The sequence below is a fragment of the Cervus canadensis genome, chromosome 1 (genome assembly GCF_019320065.1).
Source record: "Cervus canadensis isolate Bull #8, Minnesota chromosome 1, ASM1932006v1, whole genome shotgun sequence".
Lineage (NCBI taxonomy): Eukaryota > Metazoa > Chordata > Mammalia > Artiodactyla > Cervidae > Cervus > Cervus canadensis.
The window spans coordinates 14,181,427-14,203,362 of NC_057386.1; the positions used below are offsets into that span (position 1 = coordinate 14,181,427).

General features: G+C 47.6%; 1 protein-coding gene across 2 annotated transcripts in view; it reads left to right on the forward strand.

Moving 5' to 3' along the window:
- The first annotated feature begins 1,805 nt into the window (after positions 1 to 1,805).
- Positions 1,806 to 21,936, forward strand: part of TEX2 (testis expressed 2) — a 108,375-nt gene continuing 88,244 nt past the window's right edge. For both annotated transcript variants that reach the window (XM_043464614.1, XM_043464623.1), the window contains exon 1: positions 1,806 to 1,956. The gene's annotated coding sequence lies outside the window, so the exon portion shown is untranslated. The remainder of the gene's footprint in view (positions 1,957 to 21,936) is intronic.

The window sequence follows — 21,936 nt, forward strand, 5'->3', positions numbered from 1 at the left end:
CAGACCTACCACACAGGGTCCTTATAAGGTTTCAAATGAATTAATGCGTGCAAAGATACTGACATAGTGTTGGCCCAGAGTAATCTCTTAAAGGTAGGAGGAAGTGTTAATATTATGATACATTTGTTTATTTTTCAAAGCATCCAAATTCCTCACTTTTCAAAAGGAAGAGCTCCTTCTTAGTGTTCATGCTGGACCTTATGGGCCTCCAGCTTGAGGTTAGGTTGACACTATATTAATTAACCTAATATTTATGTAGCGTTTTGCCTGGGCAAGGAAGGTGGGGGCGGGCACTCTGAGATACACAATGCCAGCTTCCCCTGGACCCTGGCAGTGGTACAGCTCCAGGCCCCCCCCACCACCTTCACTGCCCACTCCACCCCAACCAAATCACGGAGGTTCTAAGGTGTGGCCAAGATGAACTTTGGGCTGTTTCTCTAGTGCTAACTGCCTTTGTTGCACATTTCCAGATACCCAAGGCTGGAACCCTCTGCATTTAAAACAAGAATTCCTTTTCTTTTGGGAGGGCCAAGGGAAGCAAATAGTGTTCCCAGGCAGTGATGTCTGCAACCCAGAGACTTAATCTCGATGAGGCTGATGAATGTGTGTGTTGAGCTGTTCCTGACAAACACAACACCCACAGAAATCACAGAAAAACCAAAACAAACGAACAACCAGCCAAAACACCATGACCACCACCACCACCACCACCACCAACAGTGATATGGCTGTTCTTTGGAGGCAGTTTGCTTCTCATAGGAGGGGTCTAGGCAGAAGAGGCTCACTTTCAGGCAGGGACTTCTGGGTCAGATGGATGTCTGGGACACCGGGAGGAGGAGAGGCATGTGTTTGGGAGAATGGGCTGGGCTGGATGGCGTTGGAACCCAGGCACCTTCCTGGGGTTATGACTGGGTCTGGTGATGGCAACAAGGAAGGGTGTGTTTTGCCATTTAAGTATTTAAGCATTGTCTCGGGAGTCAGAGAACAAGACTGCCTTGTTGCTTCAGCCCAGCCCGGTGCCCTTCAGACTCAGTTCTTGGCATGACCCACTCAGGGAACTGTCCTGAGTTTCTCAGTAGGCGACCTCCAGCCAAACTAGCAAATCTCGCAACCATATTACTGTTTTTGAGGATAAAGAAGAGCTTATCTTTATTTATGGCAGTTGCACTTGAACTTCATTGCCATGAAGGACTTGAAATAATAAATGCCTGCCTGTATATGTAGCTCTTGTACCAACCACCTACATCAGAATCACCTCGGGGGACGGACGCTGAAAAATACATATTTTCCCCAGTCCCAATTCAGACACACGGAATGTGTGTTAAATATGTTTTACAAAATTCTCCAGGGTGAAGCTGGATAATTTTTAAGCCAATTTCTGGGACTGGACGGGAACAGATGTGTCTGACGGCCCTATGAAACTCAAATTCGAGTCAATGTGCCAAGCGAGGAGACCCTGGGGACCTCAGTTTCTCTTTCTGACAGAGGCAGATTCTGCCCCCACTTGTTGCTAGACTTTAGGAAGAGGAAATTAATAAATGCAAAATGCTGGGGAGAGCGAGGCTGCTGGACTAGGAGAGAAGAGAAGGTCTCATCCCTTTCACCCCAGGCTCTTCCAGGTAACCCCCGCCGCCGCCCCTCTCCCCAGCCCCGTGGGCGGCGGCCTCTTTAACAGACCCGACCAATCGCACGCCCATTTCCGCGGCCGCTCCCCGGCGTGCTGGTAGGGGCTGGATTGGCCGGGCCTGGCGCGAGGCCGGCTCCGCCCCCGCCGCCCTCTGGTTGGCGGCGGCGGCCGCGGGCGCGGGGCGGGTCCGCCGGCGGGGCGGGGCGGCCGGTGCCCCGGGTGCGGGCGGGCGGCAGGACGGCAGCCCGAGCCCGAAACGGAGCGGGGTCTGCGGCGGCCGTGAAGCCCCGGCGCCGGCACAGTACAATGAGGCAGCCAGTGGATCCGGGGTGAGAGCTCCCGGGGCCGGGCGGAGCGGTGGAGGGAGCGCCCACCGAGAAGGCCGGGGCTGGGGGAGGCTCCGGCTCCTCAGGGTCCGGGGGCCGGCGGCCGTTGGCGCGGCTAGGCGCGGGGGTCCGGTCCCCCAAGGCCCCTCCCCGCTGTCACGGTCCCGGTTAAGCTGACAGGGACACCTACCCGCAAGGCCCCCGGGCGCACCCTTCTTTCTTCTGGGGGCGGTGTGGGGCGGTGTGGGCTTGACCCCGCCAGAGGTGCCCGCCGGCCAGCCCCCCAGCCTGCTGTCCACGGGCTCCGGACTCTGCCCCAGCCGGGGAGGACTGTCCACACGCAAACTGAGGGAAAACAGCTTGTAATTTTATGAATGGGGCCCCAGGTTCTGGTCTCCCCCGGCGCTCACGTCGCGAAACGCCTGGAAGTCGACAACCGCAGTTACTTTTAAGTGGATCCTTTCAGAGGTTCTCAGCTCCTCCGGTTGTTTTTCGCCAGCTCTTGGAAATCGCGGGTGGCAGTGGTGGTTCGCGTGCCTTAGACTTGAGACGACCGCGTTCCGAACGCCGGGGGTTTTGGAAGGTTAACAAGTGACATTGGGCTGAGGCCTAACGCCAGGTGCCCTGCCCGGAGCGCGGGGTGTGACGGCGGAGGCTGTGCTGCTGGCGAGCGCAGGAACGAATCGGTGGGACCAGAGATGGGCTGAACCGCTCCCCAGAACGCTCGGCTGACGCGGGAGTCGGTGCAGGGGAGATTTCCCCTCTTGAAAATGCCTTTTGGAAAACTTAGCCCCTCGGTGGGTTGATGGTTACTGAAACCATCGGTTGTTATGGTTACAGGGCATCCAATGTAAGGGCAAAGCCTGTCTCCACCCTCGCTCTTCCTCCAAAGCCGAGAAGTACTTTGTCACTACCGTCTTTAAGAGACGCTGCCCATGGAGGGCATACTTTTTTATTTGGAGGAAAAGCGTGGGCTCCATGAAGGCAGGAGTGCTGCCATATTCATGTTTGAAGTTCTAGGTTGTGACACCTTGGCTGCTCTGCACAGACGTTGAAAAGAACCAGCCTTTGGCATGTTTTGATGGTTTTCATCAAAGGCTTTAAAGGAGTCCTTTCAGGAGCCTGATGTAAGCTGGAAGGAAAACAATGAGTAACTTTTATATGGAAACCAATAAGGAAAAACAGAGGCGCAAATGGTCCTTGAACTCTGGAATGGGGAGTGCTTGCAAAGTTTAGATTTTCTTTTTTTTTTTTTTTTGACCACCCAGCTAATGGGATCTTAGTTCTGGGACCAGGGATCAAACCAGGGCCCTGGGCAGTGAGCGCACAAAGTCCTTACCTCTGGACTGCCAGGGAATTCCTGAAAGTCTGGGTTTGTGGATTTTGAGCTGGGTAACACAGGGCAGCTTATCTCCAGGGAGGTATTGAAAGAGCAAAAGTGCCATTTTTGTCAGCTCTGGTTGTTGTTGTTTAGTTGCTGAGTCGGGTTCTACTCTTTGCGACCCCATGGACTGTGGCCTTCCAGGCTTCTCTGTCCATGGGGTTTCCCAGGCAAGAATACTGGAGTGGGTTGCTATTTCCTTCTCCAGGTGATCTTCCTGACCCAGGGATCAAACTGCTTGAGTCCCCTGAATTGGCAGGCAGATGCTTTACCATTGAGCCCCTAGGGAAGCCCTGTCAGCTCTTAGCCAACCCTTAAATCATTACAGCATTCTTTCAGATTCTTCTAAAAGTTGGTGATTGAGCTAAACTTTATGTAAAACAAACAGCCTCCTGAGATGATGAGGGTAGAGTGGGATTTTTGCCATATGGTTTCTTTTTTTCACATGGGCCTCAGGGTTGGGGGTTGTGGAGAGCTGTGGGTGAACTGGACTTGCCTGCATTTATCTCCAGGAAAGGTGCTATGCCTGAGAGGAAGGAGATTAACAAACCGATTCAGATCAGATGATGGCGGTAATTGAGGCAACTGCCGAGTAGCCCAAGGGCTGGACAGAGGAAGGGGAAGAGAGAGTGCAGGGGTTTTGGTGGGACTAAGGGGACCGGGACTTGTTGGAGGTTTGAAGGGCAAGTAGGAAGTCATCACGTGAGAGGGTTGGAGAAATAGCATTGCCGAGTGTATCGTTTGCACATTAGAGATTATGGTTTTGGAATGCGTCTGGAAAAGAAGCAGGAAAGACTGTTGTTAGTCTTTTAGGTAGGATAAATGCATAGGATGTTTGGGAGTTCTGGTCCCAGTGAAATGGCATGTAGTCAAAAAATATTCACTCAACTAATTTTTGTTGAGAGTTGGCCATGTGCCAGAAACTTTGAGGCATTCTGGGTATGATGGAGAAAAAAGGCAGGTCAGCAGGTTGTTTCTGCATCCATATGACTCACCTTCCCTCCCAAAGCTCATAACTTCTGAGGATTTTCTGAAGCTCTTGAAGAAAGAAAGAGATGAAATGCACAGAATATTACTTATTGTAAGAACGAAACAGGACAGTGGGGAAATCCCACTGTAGGTCACTTTTGGTATCAAACTGGATCTTCCAAGACTGCTTTTCTGTGTCAGATTTGGTATCTCTTCATCCTCATATCTGTTGATCAGTGCCTTTTGATGGTGGTGGTGGTGCTGCTGCTGCTAAGTCACTTCAGTCATGTCCGACTCTGTGTGACCCCATAGACGGTAGCCACTAGGCTCCCCTGTCCCTGGGATTCTCCAGGCAAGAACACTGGAGTGGGTTGCCATTTCCTTCTCCACTGCATGAAAGTGAAAAGTGAAAGTGAAGTAGCTCAGTCGTGTCTGACCCTTAGTGACCCCATGGACTGCAGCCTACTGGACTCCTCCGTCCATGGGATTTTCCAGGCAAGAGTACTGGAGTGGGTTGCCATTTCCTTCTCCGTTTGATGGTGTTAAGTTCTTTTTAACCTTTCCCTCTGTCAGTGAGTTTACTCGAAAGTTTGGAAGCCGGTCAGCTGTCCCTGCCCTCCAGGTGCTTCCAGCTCATTTTCTTTGCCTGAGTAGCCCTCAGAGTCAGCTTTCTTCTGTCTGATTCTTATTCTCACCAGTGTCCCCCTGGGGAATTGCTGAGGTCACAGGGAATTGTTTGTTCTTTAATTCTGTCCCAAAGCAAAAGGTGGTTGGTATAGAAAGAGCATTTGCTGAATTCCAGCTCTGCCATTGCTGCTTTCTCTGTGTATATTGGGTTGGCCATAAAGTTCATTCAGGTTTTCCCATAACATCTTATGGAGAAACCTGAACGCACGTTTTGGCCAACCCAATATATCCTCTTTTGTCCTTGAGCAGCCCTCTAAGGGAGACATGCTGGTAGCCTCAATGTTGGACTTCCCAGGTGGTGCAATGGTAAAGAATCCACCTGCCGATGCCAGAGACATAAGAGATGCAGGTTCGATCCCTGGGTTGGGAAGATCCCCTGGAGTAGGACATGGTAACCCGCTCTAGTATTGCCTAGAAAATTCCATGGACAGAGGAGCGTGGCAGGACAGTACATGGGGTCGCAAAGAGATATGACTGAGTGACTGAGCGGGCAGGTGCACGCAGGCGCACACACGCAGAGTCTCAGTTTACAGGAGAGGAAGCTGAGAGCAGTTCGGTAACTTGCCCAGGGCATAAGCTGGGTAGTTGGTGGAACAGATCTTAGTTCTCTTACCAAGGATTGAACCTAGGCCCTCGGCAGTGAAAGCAGAGTCCTAACCACTGGGCCACCAGGGAATTCCCTGGAACAAGAACTTCAGTCTAGGACTTTCTGATTCTAAATGTACTTTTTCCTATAGTATATCGCGTTGCTTTTCCAGAAGAAGAAAGGCAGTTTATCATAGTCTAGCACAGTGCCTTCTTGGACACATGAAAGGTCAGGTTCAGAGATGTTCAGAGAATTGCCACAGTTAATGTGCTCATGGTGGAGCAGGTGTTAGCACCCTGTGTCCTGCCTCTTTGCCAGGTGTGTTTTTGGGTAATTCATATGACTCTTGGGAAATCTGAGTTTACTGCCATGAAAAGGTGACCAGACTTATCAGGTCTGTATCCCAGTGCTTTTATTTACTAGCTCTGTGACCTTGGGCAAACTGTTTTCAGTATACCTCAGTTTCTTTATTTGTAAAATGGGACAATGTTCACATTTCCACAAACGTAAGACAATACACTTTGTCTCATCTTAACATTTCTGAAAAGAAAAGAAAGTGAAGGTCAAGTTGCTCAGTTGTGTCTGACTCTTTGTGACCCCATGGGCTGTAGCCTACCAGGCTCCTCCATCCATGGGATTTTACAGGCAAGAGTACTGGAGTGGGTTGCCATTTCTTTCTCCAGGGTATCTGCCCCACCCAGGGATCGAACTCAGGTCTCCTGCATTGTAGGCAGATGTTTTCATGGTCTGAGCCACCAGGGAAGCCAAAGTATCTTTTAAATTTATGAGGTCTGACAGTTGTAGTTGGCAGGACTTCCTTTTTTCGTACATAAAATAATGGTGTCCTAGTGGGGTGAAATGTGAAGAAAGCTTAGTGCCGAAGAATTAATGCTTTTGAACTGTGCTGTTGGAGAAGACTCTTGAGAGTCCCTTGGTCTGCAAGGAGATTCAGTCAGTCCATCCTAAAGTAGATCAGTCCTGGGTGTTCATTGGAAGGACTGATTTTGAAGCTGAAACTTCAAGACTTTGGCCACCTCATGCGAAGAGTTGACTCATTGGAAAAGACCCTGATGCTGGGAGGGATTGGGGCAGGAGGAGAAGGGGACGACAGAGGATGAGATGGCTAGATGGCATCACTGACTCTATGGACATGAGTTTGAGTAAACTCCGGGAGTTGGTGATGGACAGGGAGGCCCGGCGTGCTGCGATTCATGGGGTCGAAAAGAGTCGGACATGACTGAGCGACTGAACTGAACTGAAGTGGGGTCCTAGGTCAGATGAACCATGCTAGTGCATTCTCTGTTGGTAGTTGTGAGGATTACACGAAGTCATTTGTGTGCCTGGCACAGCGTGAGCCAGGAACACGTGATGCTGTCGAATGACAGAACATAAGGTTAACTGGTAGGTGGCTCTGGAGGAAAGCTAGGGAGCATCTTGTAAGATTTGCCACTCGGAGCCCAGGCAGTAATCCATGATCTTTGGGCTGCAGGAACATTTTCTAGTTTGTGTAAAGCTCTGTCCTTTGGCTGACTCTTGTCCCCGTGAGAAGCATTAACTTCAGAAGCTAACCAGCCATGGACAGACAGCTTTCTGCCTATTCATTAAGTTCTTTTTCAACTTCAAATCCCAAGTTAAAAGTAACTATCCTTATGAGAAGTTTGGAAACCTGGGCTGATATGAATACTCTTATGTGTGAATTTTAAAGCACCTCAGGGTTTTGTGCAGGATTCCATGTTGCCTCTGGCCAAGCTCCTTGTGATCTTAATTGCATTGTGTGAAGTGTCTGTGCAGCCCCATTCATCAGAGTGGTGCTCGGAGGCAAGTACAGAAACCCTGAGTTTCTGAGTGAGGTGCAGAGAGCACTGCAGTTGGTATTAAGAGACCCATTGGCCGTCCTGGGGGTTTCTTCAGTTATTATGTGTGTCTTGGGCACTTCATTTCCCCACTCTGGACCTTGAAGTTCTCTTCAAAGTGAGGACTTGATTTCTTAGTCTCCTCCTCCCGCTCCCTCCAATACAGTGTCATTGATTATGTGAGTTTATGAATTGAAGGATCTGAGAAGTTAAATGTTTGAAAGGAAAGGGCTCCTGAAGTTTCAGGTGGATGTTTGTGCTAGTGCTTTTGTAATGAGAAAACTTGTGTAGGTGATAACAAGAAGAGTAACTGTCATTCATGGAGAATTGCTGTGTGCCAGGCACTGTTCCCACTTTTCAACCTCACATCATCCTCTGATTGCTTATGCTCAATCGTGTCTGACTCTGTGACCCTGTGGACTGTGGCCCCCCAGGCTCCTCTGTCCATGGAATTTTCCAGGCAAGAATACTGGGATGAGTTGCCATTTCCTACTGCAGGGGATCTTCCTGACCCAGGGATCAAACCCCAGTCTCATTTGTCTCCATTGGCAGGCGGATTCTTTACCCCTGTGCCACCTCGGAAGCCCTTATGAATAGTAGACCCTAGTATCAATCTTGTTCTAAGATGAGAAAGCCGAAGTTCAGAGTTAAGTAACGTGTTCAAGATCACGCAGCGAGGACAAGGGCGTATGGCTGGGGCTAGAGCTCAGACTTACGTTGCTCCCAGTGTGAGTTCTGTGGTTGTTTCAGGTGGACCCTGCCTCATTTTGAAATCTTCTAAGCCATGTGCCCTGGAAGTTTTCTCAGTTCAAAAAGTGAGATTTCCCTTTGCTTTGGGGTCATACATTCCCAGCCTCTTACTGTGTACTGACCCCAGTTTAAATTCTGAGTTCTCCTTTAGAACATCTGCTGTGTATTGGGAGAACTTTGTTAAGTTTAAGGACGAACCCTATGGGAGTTGCAGAAGACTCAAGTCCTCTTTGGTTTTTCTTTGGTGAACAAAAGCCACAGGCCAGGTCACTGTGAGCATAGATAGGACTGTTGAGAGAAGAATCTGGCCTTTCTGTGAAGAAGCTGCTGGAATGGCTGATGGGTGGGCTTTGAAACAACTAGTGACCTTTGTTGGATTTGCCCAGAAGATTGGTTCTAAGGGCTTTCCCCCAAAGAGAAGATTGGACAAACTGAGCCCCTCCTGGGCTTATCCTGACAGTTGAGACCAGGACAGGGCAAGAGGAGCCCTCTTCAACTTGTTTAGGTTTTGAGATTTAAAACCACCGCCACCCCAATCCTTGTAGGATTATTCCTGCAAATAACCTTTGAGAATCACAATATGCATTTCTTAAGTTTCATTTCACGTTTGTTACTTAAAGCTGACATAAGCCAGCCTGTTCTCTTTCTCATTTTTAAGTCCTTTCTTACACTTAATGTTGTCTTTTAAGCAGTGTTCCTCAAGATGGTTCTATGTATCATTTGGGGCTGGAAATACAAAATTTAAAAATCTTACCACTGAAAGGACTGACTGAACAGCGATCATCACTCATTAAACAAGTATCTATCTGCTGGAGCCAAGCATTGTGCTTAGCATTGGAAAGAAATCCAATGGGGAGTGAAACAGATGTGTTCCCTGCTGGCACATAGCACATTATGTAGTCTAGACAGTAAACAAGTCAACTGACGTGTGTGTTGTGTACATTAAATTGTGAGAAGTTGGAAGTCTCCTTCCTCTGAGGGGGGGAAGAAAACAGGCCCTAAGAAAGAATAAAAGGAGGGAGCCAGTGTTGGGAAGGCGCCTCAAGGGAGGGAGTGGCTTGTGGCCGGTGTGGCTGCGGTGAGGAAGGGCCAAGAGGAGCGGATAAAGGAGAGGCAGGTGCCTCAGAGAGCAGAGGGGAAGGGCTGGGACTCCGAGCCTGTCACTACTTGAGGCACCGTGGGAATGTCTTAGAGAGGTTTGCTGACTTACGTGGCCTGGGAGGGGATGAGCTTGTGTTTCTGGGTCCATGTTTCCATCATCCTGGGTGTAAAGTAGCCAGAGGGCAGCAGGTGGGACCGAAATGGCTCCTGCGCATGTCCACTGGAGGCATCCCTGCGTGGCCTGGTGTGGGGCGGCCACGTGCTAACCACAGCCCCGCCACTGGGCAGTGCCTGCCGTGGGGCCACTGCAGTGCCCGGCAGGGCTCACCTGAAAGCTGGGGTGGACTGGAAGCATTGTTCCTCAGTCTGCAGGCATCTGCGTTAGTGTTGGGATGGGGAGGGAAGTTGATTATCAGCCTTTTCTTCCTATAAGATGAGGCAGACAGTGGCCTTATTGTCAGGTGGTAAGCATGACGGCTCCGAGCAGCTGAGAGCAGAACCCACCTGAACCCGGCCTCTGAAGACGCTCAGCGCGGTGCTTCCTAACGCCCACCACAGCCCAGGATCACGCAGGAGGAGAACTTCATAAAACAGGTCACTGGCTAGGTTGGTTCTTGGCCTGGCTTGAGAGGTTTGGTAAAATGCTATGCACCCAACCATATCAAAGTTTATGATTACCCTCCAGAATATGTGTTAATACAGATTGAATTTGTGTATAATTGCCTTAGTTCCTTGGAAAAAAAAAAGTCCATTATTCGGGAGAGAAATTTTAAATACACAAAAGTAAAGAAGAAAAGATGAGCCTTTTGTATCTGTCACTCAGTTTGAGCAATTATCAACATTTTCCAGTCTTGTTCCCAGGTAGTTTCACATTTGAAGCATTGTTGGTGGATTTCCTGTCACAGTATAAATGTGTCTTGGGGATATAAAATCACATGGTAGATATGGTCCTAGAGAAAAAATTCCTGCATGCTGCACCACCGTAATTACAGGACTGGTGTTAGTGGTCGCCATTCCAAACCTGAAATGAACATTTCTTGCAAGCCTCTTATAGACTTGCTTATGAAAAGTAGGCACAAAATTAGATGGCCAAATAATTTGTGTATTTACTGAGAATATCAACTGTATTGGGCAATGTATAAAATATATATGAAAGAAGCTTCCCAGGTGGTGCAGTGGTAAAAAATCTGCCTGCCAATGCAGGAGACACGAGAGACGCGGGTTCAATCCCTGGGTCAGGAAGATCCCCTGAAGAAGGAAATGGCAACCCATTCCAGTATTCTTGTCTGGAAAATTCCATGGACAGAGGAGCCTGGGCAGGCTACAGCCTATGGGGGTAACAAAGAGTCAGACACAACTGAGCATGTGCATGCGTGTGCACGCACACACACATACACACACACACACAGAATAAGACAGTCTTCACAGTGGCTTGTGAAATCCTGGTCCCTTTCTTCCTCACAAGGAATCACATGTTTATTTTCAACATTCCTGGCAAATAAAATATACACAAACCCCAAACTATGAGACTAACTAAAAAGCACTATTGTTTGGTGTATATTAAGTCCAGATTATAGCATTCACTTATAAAATCAAGGAGGACACAGCTATATGTTGAAAGTCTTTATCTGTTAAGCTTTTGTGTGTTCTTTAAGAAGAATTCAAACCTGCAGAGAACCTTGTAGTAGCCCTTCTGTGGAACTCTTTCCGACAGACCCTTCTGTAGTGTTGAGAACGTGCCCCATCTGTGCTGTCAATATGGTGGCCTCTAGCTGCCTTGACTATCAAACACTTGCAAGGTGGCTAGTACAACTGAGATAATGATGTTTTAATCTTAATTCTCAGTTAAATAGCTCCATGTGGCCGCACTGATGGTGTCATAAACCCTGGAGCTACACTGTTCAATCTCTGCGATAAGAAAAATCCTGCAGAAACTAATTTGGACAACAAATGAGAGAGCACAATTCTTGTGTAGGTCCCAAATTCAGTACATTTTAGAGAAAAGGAGTTTGATTATGTAGAAGGAAGAACTGCCTCTTGGGGTTCATGGTCTTCCTCTAAGAGCACGGTTTTGGCAGCTCAGTAACCTGAGAGGTTAGATTTAATGCGGGATGTCTTCCAGGGCTCAGATCTTATGAAATAAGGAATGACCCTCTCCAACGCAAAGCGCTTGTGCTGCTCTAGTGTCACAGAAGATTTCTAAGAGGTAGACGGGAATCTGTTGAGTGGCTCATATAAAGGTTTCAGGTGGTAGGGTGACCTCACCCTTGGTAGCTGCATTCACTGCCAGGGGCTTTAGAGGTTCAGAGGACACATGCCAAGGGCCTGGGCTGTCTTAGGTACCTTTTTCCTCCCCAGCACATAGTACATGCTTAACAAATATGTTTCAAAACGGATGACAGTTTTTAAGAATGGATTTAAGAGCGAGTAAGGAGAAGAGCTTTAAATTTGTCTAGAAATTCTGAAAAATAGGTGCCAAAGGAAGTAAGTGTAATACCAGTGAGCCGCAGAGTGTATACAGCCAATATTTGCTGCCGGAGGTAATTGACATTTCTCTTCACTGCAAATGCAAGCTGGCTCTTATCTCGTCCGTTACCAGGTGCTGTTATTTTCATCTCTTTAACATCTCTTGAACGGTTCTCTTTCTCTTCAGCTTCACTGCCACCACTGTAGTCTAAACAACTCTGTTGGTTTCGAAGGCGGCAGCAGCCATCCCCGTTCTTCCCACAGCCGCTTTCCCTCCGCTCTAATCTCCTCACCCCTCTGCAGCCAGAGTGGTCTCTTTCTCTTAAATATTCCTAATATGATCACACCATGTCCTTGTTCCCAATCCTAGGAAGGCTTCTTGTTGCTCTGAGGGTAAGAGCCACATTCTGAACCTGGTCTGCAAAGTCCTGTGTGTGTTTCCGCGCCCCCTGCCCGCCTCCGCTGCAGCCTGGGCCCAGGCCTCTCCCCTCTCAGTTAATTACAGTCCACGACCCTTCTCTTCCCAGCTGGAAGGGAGCTCAGCCTTTCAGAACTGAACCACCTTGCACCTCCCTCTTTAGGAGGCAGCTCCGCCTCCTCACCTCGCTCCCTTTTTCTCTCTTGTCTACACCACTTCTCGCTGTTGTTGTGACGTATTCTTTAGGAGACATCTGCTTTCCCACTTCTTCCAGGAGGGCAGGGACCTCGTCCATTGTGCTCACGATCGTATACCCAGTGCCTCGCTCAGCATCTGACCCACAGCACGAGCTTCTTAAATGTTTGCTGGGTGAGTGAATGAATGAATGAATGTAAGCACATTAGGCACAGGGGGGACCTTGAAGAATGCTCTTTAACACTTGGATTTATTGGAAGGATTGAATGGTTTTTAGAGCAGGATAATCTGAGAAGGGAATTGGCCAGGCTGGGGGCGGAGGGTGGAGGGATAGTCCGTGGGAATCCGTGGTTGGCGCTGTCTGGTGGGTTTAGTGCTGTCTTACAGGAGAAACATGTCTTGACCCACGCTTGAAAAGCATTTGCCTGCTGAGTTAAGGGGGGCCCTCCTGTCTGACTTCCTATCCCTGCCCTCAGGGGGCATCACTCTCACTGAACATATGCTTAGTTGCACTGGGCTCCAATTTGAGAACTCACGATTGGAGTCTACCATATACAACCCACAGACAGGGATGTAGTAGTCTTCCTGTCTTTCTAGAGTCGGGATTCTGCCCTGTTCATGTTTGTCTCCCTTTCCTCGCTTTCCACCGTGGCTCTTATTCCCATTGGCACCCCTGGGCTCTGCTCCACAGGTGGTGGCGCGACTCCAGAATCATGCCAGGTGGGTCCTAAGAGAGTTCTTGGCAGTGTTGTCCTCAGTCACCTCTGACTCTGCGACCCCACGGACTGTATGTAGCCCGCCAGGCTCCTCTCTCTGTGAGATTTCCCAGGCAAGGATACTGGAGTGGGTTGGAGGGGTTGCCATTTCCTCCTCCAGGGGGTCTTCCGACCTGAGGATCGAACCCTTGTCTCCTGCATTGGCAGGCGGATTCTTTACTGCTGAGCCACCTGGGAAGCGCTCTTGGCAGCAGTGGGAGGGGATTCTAGTGCCTTGTCCGGGAAGAGACTTCAGCCACTGGGAAGAACGGAAGGCAGCGGTGTTCAGTCCTGACCCTGCTGGTGAGGAGACGCCTTGTTCTTGGGCCACTTCTAGCTGAGGGGAGGAGCCTGCCGGTGCTCCTCAGACCCTCTTGTCACGTGGGAGAGACTCATAGGGGAACCCTGGATCTTCACCAAAACTAGGCATTTCTAACTAGGAAATGGAAGGACTTGACAGAGATGGTGGTTACATTTCTTCTATAACTTCTGTGATTCTGAAGGAGAAAACTGGGATGTTTTCTCAGTTTGATGGGATGTCACTAGCTGGTTTCCTAGATATTGTGTGTTTTTGTTTTTATTTTTGGAAGGAAGGGACTGGTTCCCTGAACCAGAGCCTCCAATAACCAGAGAGGTCATGAAGACCAGAGTGATATGTCTTTCAGGAGTCTTGCAAGTCTGGTTATAAGAAGGCTTTAAGCTGAGTATTAAGGGGACAGAAAAGAGTCCAGGAAAATGGCAGAACCAGAGACTATAGAGACTTGTGTGACCTCGCAGCAGCGCGGGTACCGAAGTGGTGCCCAGGAACTCCAAGTGGGAACTGGCATCAGCTGGTTGAGAACGCCACTGGTGGAGGGTGAGCAGGTGATGCCTCCATGCCCTGGAAACCTTAACAGCTCAGCCAGGTAACTGTGATCTGGTGGGAGGGAGGATTTGAATAGAGCCAAGTTAGTGTGGGTACACCTGGCTCTAAAAAGAAAACCCTCTGTGAGATTCATTATGTGTGCCCTGATCATGGAAGGCTGGAGGGAAACGTTTCAATGACAATAGAGCAGAGGGCAGGTTATGTCACTGTAGAACTCTGCCTGCCAGGCTGAGGGGGCAATGCTTTTTTTTTTTTTTTCATAGACAGATTTTAAAACACTCCTCCTGGCAGGTGTAGTGGACCAAGCAGATGTTTGTATAAGGTGAATTCCATTCAGAGTGGACCATGTGATAGATTCCAACCCTACCTTGCTGATCATTTTACCTCTGAGAGCAGGTAAAGGGAAGTGTGTATATCTGTGTGTTTGTGGTCCTGCTGGGACCTAACGGTGACAAATGAGGAAAAGCCAGTTGACAACGAGGACAGGGGAAGCCATGCAGAGATCAAGGGGACCTGTGGCTGCGGCCAGCAATAGGCAGAGAGCTCGGGGTAGGGGAGGCTGGCTTCACGGTGCCTGCTCTCCACCCTGCAGTCACTGGGCTGAGCATCTCCTACTTCATTTTGTTGCTTCCTCTGATCAAATTGAGGGACCTGCTCCTTGCCTGAGCTGGAAGGGAGGCCATCCTTGTGTCCTCAGTGTCCAGATGTCTGTTAGAAGTGACCTGTGGAACTTTAGCTCAGGGCAGTGACTAGTCTGATGTGGCCCCTGTTCGGTTTCCCATTCCCCCACCCAGGTTCAGAATAGAAATAGTGGGGTCTCCTAGTACCTGTGCTAGGAAGTCCTAAGGGAGCCGTCCTCAGGGAAGGTTGAGCTGCGGGCTTTGGCCAAGTTCACAGGCAAGATCGAAGTGAAAAATAAGTCAAGAGTAGTGGAAAGCCCAGGGGAAAGGAGTTGCTTTTGTTTTAATTTCCCAGGGTAGGCTAATGTCTGTGGGGAGGTGATGAGTGGTATTCGATCCTGATGGGGTAGGTTATAGTAAAGCAGGAACATTAATTTTTTTTTTTTAAGGCTAAAACTCCCAACAGAAATGACTTTTGATCATGCTGTGAGCCTGAAACCAAACTCATTTGACCATTTGAGCTTTTGTCTTCAGGCTTGACTGTGATTGAGAGGGGTGTTGGCAGAGGCTTAATAGCCTACAGTGAAATTTTATTTCATGAGGTCTGATTTGTGGTACGAAAACCTCATAGAAGGAAAAAAGCATGATTTGAGTTTCTGAATTAGGTGATAAGAGTCGTTCTTGGCAGCACAGGGAACAAGTACAGGGCCCAGGGTTTTCTCGGGTGGATGGTCAAGAGGTTCTTCCAACTAACAGAGTGTTAATCTCACAAATTAAAATGTAAGACATGTTTAAAGTACGTACATTTTTGACTTGCAGCTAAGAAGAAATCTTCCAGAAACTGCCGACTTAATTGTTTTCTAAAACCTCCCTCTACTGGGGCTTGATGAGAATTTTAACCTTCCTATGTTATCTGTCAGAGTTGTTGACCTGTTAACTTCAATTTCCCTTCCCAGAAATGCCGTCCTGCCTCCCCTGGGCTCCTCCCAAGTGCTGCAGTGGGGTCTCCTGGCCTCTTGCCCACCTCTGCGCTAAGTGAGCACAGAGCAGGTGGGTCCGGTAATTGGTTAGTGTTGAGTGAGATGGGTGCTCAAGCTCAGGAAGAAAGGAGTATTTTTTTGGCCACATTTCTCTGTTTTAGGAGTTCTTTTCTACAAGTGAACAAATTGGTACTTCAAGCACGATGAGAGGTTTCTGGTTTCTTGTTTTGGCCACAGTGAGACAGGGGCAGGTACGCGGGTCAGCCCTGTCGGCCCCTCTTCCTGCCTGCGGTTGTGGAGGGCACATTAGTATCTCTCAGTGGTGTGATGCTGTTGCTGAGGACCGAGGGGTCCGGCCAGACAGGTGGGGAGCCTGGAGACTGGCTTCAGAAGGCCTCCTCCCACCACCGTGGTGATTTCAGGTCAGATTCTCTGAGGCTTGAGAAACGGCTTGTCAAATAGGTTATCCCCATATTGAGTTAGTGCGGGCTGATCCTCCAAGGATCCCTTGAGCAGTCAGCAGATGACACTGCTCAGAAGCCAGTGGCTGTGCTTGGGGACTGTCACTGGGCGGGCCTGGGCTCTCAGTGAGTGTCCGTCTTCTGTGACTCTCCTAAAGGAAGTCCTTACCTGCTTTGCCATTCTTTTTTTTAAGATGGCATTTCAAAAATCTTAAAGCAGGTATTTGAATAGCAATTAAACATGATAAATTCTTAATTATAACCTGGTTGAAAGTGAAAGTCACTCAGTCGTGTCTGACTCTTTGCAACCCCATGGACTATACAGTCCATGGAATTCTCAGGCCAGAATACTGGAGTGGGTAGCCTTTCCCTTCTCCAGGGGATCTTGCCAACCCAGGGACTGAACCCAGGTCTCCCACATTGCAGGCAGATTCTTTAGCAGCTGAGCCACAAGGGAAGCCTTATAAAGTGGTTAGTTAGATTCTTTTTTCCCAGGTTAATACTTTATAAGCCAACGTGCCAGTTTTTCTCTCTTTCTTTTTTAACTAAAGTATGTTTTGGAATTTTCATTTGTTTTTCTATTTTGGGGCTATTTGTGGAGTGTCTAGAAAGTAAGCAGCTGTTTTCCCAGTAAGGTCTTGTCTAGAAAGTAACCAGCTCTTTTCCCAGTAAGGTCTTGGTTCCAGGAGTAAAAGTCCTGGCGACGCTTTGGGAGGCGCTAGACCAGTGTCGTCTTCCTGGAGCAGAACTTCACCCTTCTCAGACGGCCTATAGAGCATGCATCTACCATCCAGAGGGGTGTGGATCAAGACACTACTGCCCCCCCCCCCCTTACTAAAAACAATGCACCGAGTTTTTTTAGTCAGGGTTTTTAACTTTGGGCTGGGGAAGGGAGAAGTCTGTCTTCTCACAAGTTGAATGTGAAATCTTGTGGGTATTTGTGGATGTGCGTTTGGCCGAGTGACAGTGGTGGTGGGCTGGGGTGTTCACGTGCATCAGGCTAGGTTAAGGAAGAACTCCAGCTCTAAAGTTCCTTTTTGTTTCGTCTAAAAAGCTCTGAAGCCAGGTTTTTGGAAAGGAGGGACCAATTCACAGTAGAGGGAGAACCTGGAACAGTCTCCAGGGTCCCAGTGGGTGGAAGTCTGTGCGTGCAAGCCTGGCTTCTCCTCACCAGTCATGCCAGGCTAGCCTAGACCCCTGAGATTCTCTTTCCTCACTACTGGCCTCTTTGCCCTCCTCAGATCCTTAAAATGTCCTTTGTGAGAGAGCACTGGATAAATTTGTCCTCTGAACCAGGTATCTTATACCAAGATATCTTCTTCTTGGTTTCCTTAATCAATTTCTTTTGATCAGTGCCCCAGTCTCCCCCCTCAACCCCCTAAATTCTCACAGGGCTTCTCTTTTCTTGGGTTTATCTCTTTTATACCACCTTTTCTTCCTTCTGTTTTTAGCCTTCTAAGTTAATCTTTTCCCTCTTGTGGGCTTTTCTGTTGGGTCTGGTGATTCTTGGTCTGCAGCCAGAAAGGGGGCACTGAAGTAGAAAGAGAACTGGGAGTCTGAGCCTTGCAGCCTTGTTTGACTCTGCCCCTTGGGGTCTTAGCTTACCATTCCTAGCCTGAAGTCCAGCAATCTACTCTTGCAGCCTCTAACTGGTCAGGAACCCACATCTGCCCTCACTGTCACTGGTTCCCTTCTTTCCTTGTGGACCTTATGTGTGTCCTAGGATGTGAGCTCTGCTTATGAAAGTATGATTCTGTTTTATATTCCTTGTTCTAGTTTTGCTAGAGGCAGAGAAGACAGAAGAAATTGCTTTCAGAAGGACCGTTCTTGGGACTTCCTTGGCGGTCCAGCGGTTGAGACGCTGTGCTTTCCACTACCAGGAGCTTGGCTTGGGTTCAATCCCTAGTTGGGGAACTAAGATTCCCCCATGCCATGCGGTGCAGCCAAATAAAAAAAAAAAAGACCATTCTTCCAGGGGCAGACCAATATATAAGACAGCACTGGTGACATGTGTGTTATTATAACAGAACCCTGTTACATATACAGTCAAAGTGATCATCATCTACCTTTGGTAGTTTGAGTTTCTTCCCCTCTCTGAATTTCTCCCTCAGCGTCCTGGGGGGTCAGGGATCTGGCCCTGAAAGGGGTCTTGGAGGAAGGTCTTCTTTTCTTGCTACTTCTGAGGATTCAGTAGCTCCCCGGCAGCATACACCTTCATGTGAAGGTGGGCATGTGATCCGGGAGGCTCTGCTTAGGAAACCAGATCTCTTAATTGATAGAGCCAGCTCCTGTGCTAGTAATGCAAGCTGTTGGTAATTACAAAAAACCTACCGTGAAACTCATCTCAAATTAATGAAGAGTCAGCAGTGTGGATTGTAAATACAGAGGAAGTTATGGCCCTGGCTCTCAGTTTTCTGAAGGTGAATTATTTCTCGCCAGCCCCTAAGTTTTCCTTCTCCCCATTGTACCTGGGACCCCAGTCAGTTTACCTCCCTCCTCCTCTGTCCCATTTTAATGGAAAGCTATCCAAAAAGTGCAGTGCATTCCCAAGTCAGTTGTTTGGGATTATCCATTCCACTTTTCTATGAATGCAGAGAAGTGAAAGGTCTGTTTGCTGTTTAAAGAAAACAGTAAAACGTAGGAAACAAAAACTTGGGAGTGAAAACCAGCCTGATGAATAGAACATGTCTGCTTTTCCTGACTTCGATTTTTTAAAAAGGAGGACTGTTCAATACTTCATTTCATATGTATGTCAGCATGTGAAGTTCTCTAGACCACCGCTATCTATGCCATGAGAGATGGCTGAGGTATTTTGAGGCTAAAATCTCTACTCCTTTGGTGACATGTACTTTACAGGCTTACCAGCCCCCCTTGATTTAATAGGCAGGATCTCTGGTCTGTGTGTGCTTTTGTGTGACTTGAAAAGAAACTGACTAGTCCATTTAAATAGATTTCAATTAGGATAATGGCTTTGAGACATCTCAAAATGGTACATTTACTAGACTATTTAAGATAGTATTGTCAAATTATAGCAAATAGAATTAGAAATTATTTTGCAATTTTCTCAGCAGATTGTAATTTCCCCTTCCGTGTATCTAAGTCATTCTGGAAATAATAGTGTAAAGGTACCTTTTTCTAAAAACTGATTATTTTCCAAATACAATAGTATCTTTTGGTTTAGAAGAAATGCTAGAGGGAGATGGTAGTCCAGGAGAAAAAGCAGAAAGCAGTCATTTTCAGCCATTCATTGTACCTTTGGTCACATTTTTGGAAGAAAACCAAAAATTGCCCTTTGTGTGAAAGAATATTGGTAACTGGGTACACATGAAATGAGAGTGAGATTTTAGAGTAACAAAGTCACTTTCTTCCATGGCTTGTAGAAACAAAGGGTGTGTGATCAGCAGGTCCAGCATTTGGGATTGATGGAAGTGGAGAGTTTATGTAATCTGTAGTATATTTAAATCTCCATGTTAGAAAAACCTCACAGAGAGCAAGTTTATTAAAACAAAAATAAAAAAAAATTTTTTTAATGGGAGGGCAAATGTACATGTATTAATTCTTACAGAATGTTGAAAATTCTTTAATATCCAGGACACAGTGGGTTGAGAAGGGTCAGAGACCAGTGGAAACAATTACTTTAGGGTTACATTTTGATGTAGAAATGCTCAGTCAAAGATGAAACTTGCCTGGGAGGAAAGTTTCTATGGAGATGTGTCCTGTATCTTAAGTGATGTACTGAAGCATTGAAGACTCAACATTAATTTTGATCTGCTTAGGAAGCTGGATAAAATAGTGTGTTTCTGAGTTAAAAAAAGAAACAAAAAACCAGTAAGTTATTATGACGTGTTACCGGCTTGCAGTGGGAAATGTCAACATCCAAGAGTCCAAAGCAAACTCAGGAGTCAGCATCCTAAGTGCAGACCTCGCTGATTCATCATCTTGATTTCAGGGGCTGTCATAGCTGTGAGGTCCGGTGGGCCGTCGTCGGGCATCCCCAGGAATGTGGGGGATGCGCACCACAAAAGGAGTATGGTAGCTAGTACTGCCGATTCCTAGTATACTTCTTGGGAAAAAGTATTTGACCTTAGGCAGGTCCTAACTTGTTAGAAACCAGAGGTGGCTCTGAGAAACTTTGCATGCTTACTTAGTTGTGTCTGATTCCTTGCAACCTCATGGACTGTAACTCGCCAGGCTCCTCTGTCCATGGGATTTCCCAGGCAAGAATACTGGAGTGGATTGCCGTTTCCTTCTCCAGGGGATCTTCCCAACCCAGGGGTTGAACCTGCATCTCTTGAGTCTCCTGCACTGCAGGTGGATTCTTTACCACTGAGCCATCAGGGAACCTGGTTTCCCAAAATAACCCAAAGGAAAAAGTTCTGCTGCCCTTTAAGAGTAGTGTTTTAACTACTTTTAGGCCATGCACTTTTGATCCTCTGAACACTATGAGATCTCTCTAGAAAACCACACATGTACACACAGATCAATTTTGCATGTAGACGTAAAAATCCTTGATTTACAGTAAGATGAAAGTTTTTGGAGAGAATTTTAGAAGGGAGTTTGCTGTTATTATACCATTTTTCATTGAAGAGTTCAGACTGTGGCTTGAAAATGTACCTTGTGGGTTGTTGGACAGTACGTTTGAGCAGGGCTGGGAGCTGCAGCCAGGCCTCATTCCGAGAAAGTCATGTGACCTGAGAGTAATGCTTCTGGAAGGTGTAGCTCCCTTCCCCTGCAGAGCTGGGCCCAGTATTTCCCATTAGGGACTTTGGGGAGAAGGTTCTTTTTGTCTAAAGGCAAATTATGTAGAAAAGCAGTACCAACTCTGCATTTATTTCCCTAATTATTTATGTGTGTTTTCCCTTAGAGTGGAAAGACAGATACAGCCTTTGACCCAGTGGGTTTTTAGAGCCCGAAGTTAATTTGCTAGGTAAATCACTTGTTATATCAGTTTTAAAGGAGGCATTGCCTGCCTTATTATGGCATAACATGACTTCAGAGTTCTCCCATTTGAGAATATGTGTTTAAGAAAGTACCTTGAGAAAACTGCGTTTGTTGGATTTGTGTCCTGGCTTCAGATCATCTGTTGTGCTTTCCAACAGCCTTCTGTATGAGGCAAGCAGGGAGTCAGGTGCTTCTGACACAAGGGCGGGCCCTGGAGCCACAGGTCTGGAGTCCCGTTGTTAGCAGCAGCTCTTTAGTTTCCACTTCTGACCCCTTCCCGCCACCTCAGTGGATGGTGACTTGCAGAGGAGGCTTTATTTATGCCATTGAGGTCTAAGAACTCAGCACCACTCAAGAAGATTACCCCTTGTCCCTGAAGGATCCTTATCTTTGACATAGCATCCAGGTCTGTATAGTCAACGGTATGGTTTTTCCAGTAGTTATGTACAGATGTGAGAGTTGGATCACAAAGAAGGCTGAGTGCCAAAGAATTGATGCTTTCAAACTGTGGTGCTGGAGAAGGCTCTTGAGAGTCCCTTGGATGGCAAGGAGATCAAACCAGTCAATCCCAAAGGAAATCAGCCTTGAATATACATTGGAAGGACTGATGCTGAAGCTCCAATACTTTGGCTACCTGATGCGAAGAGCTGAGTCATTGGAAAAAACCCTGATGCTGGGAAAGATTGAGGGCAGGAGGAGAAGGGGGCAGCAGAGGATGAGGTGGTTAGATAGTATCATTGACTCAATGGACATGAATTTGAGCAAACTCCAGGAGATAGTGAGGGACAGAGGAGCTTGACGTGCTGAAGTTCATGGGGTCGTAAAGAGCTGGATCCAACTTAGTGACTGAACAACAACCCAGTTAGAATTTCAGTTCCCTAAAAGAAATGCATTTTCTGAGCGTAAACAATGTACAGAGTGGTCCTGTGAAAGGAGAGGGACCATGCCCACAGTC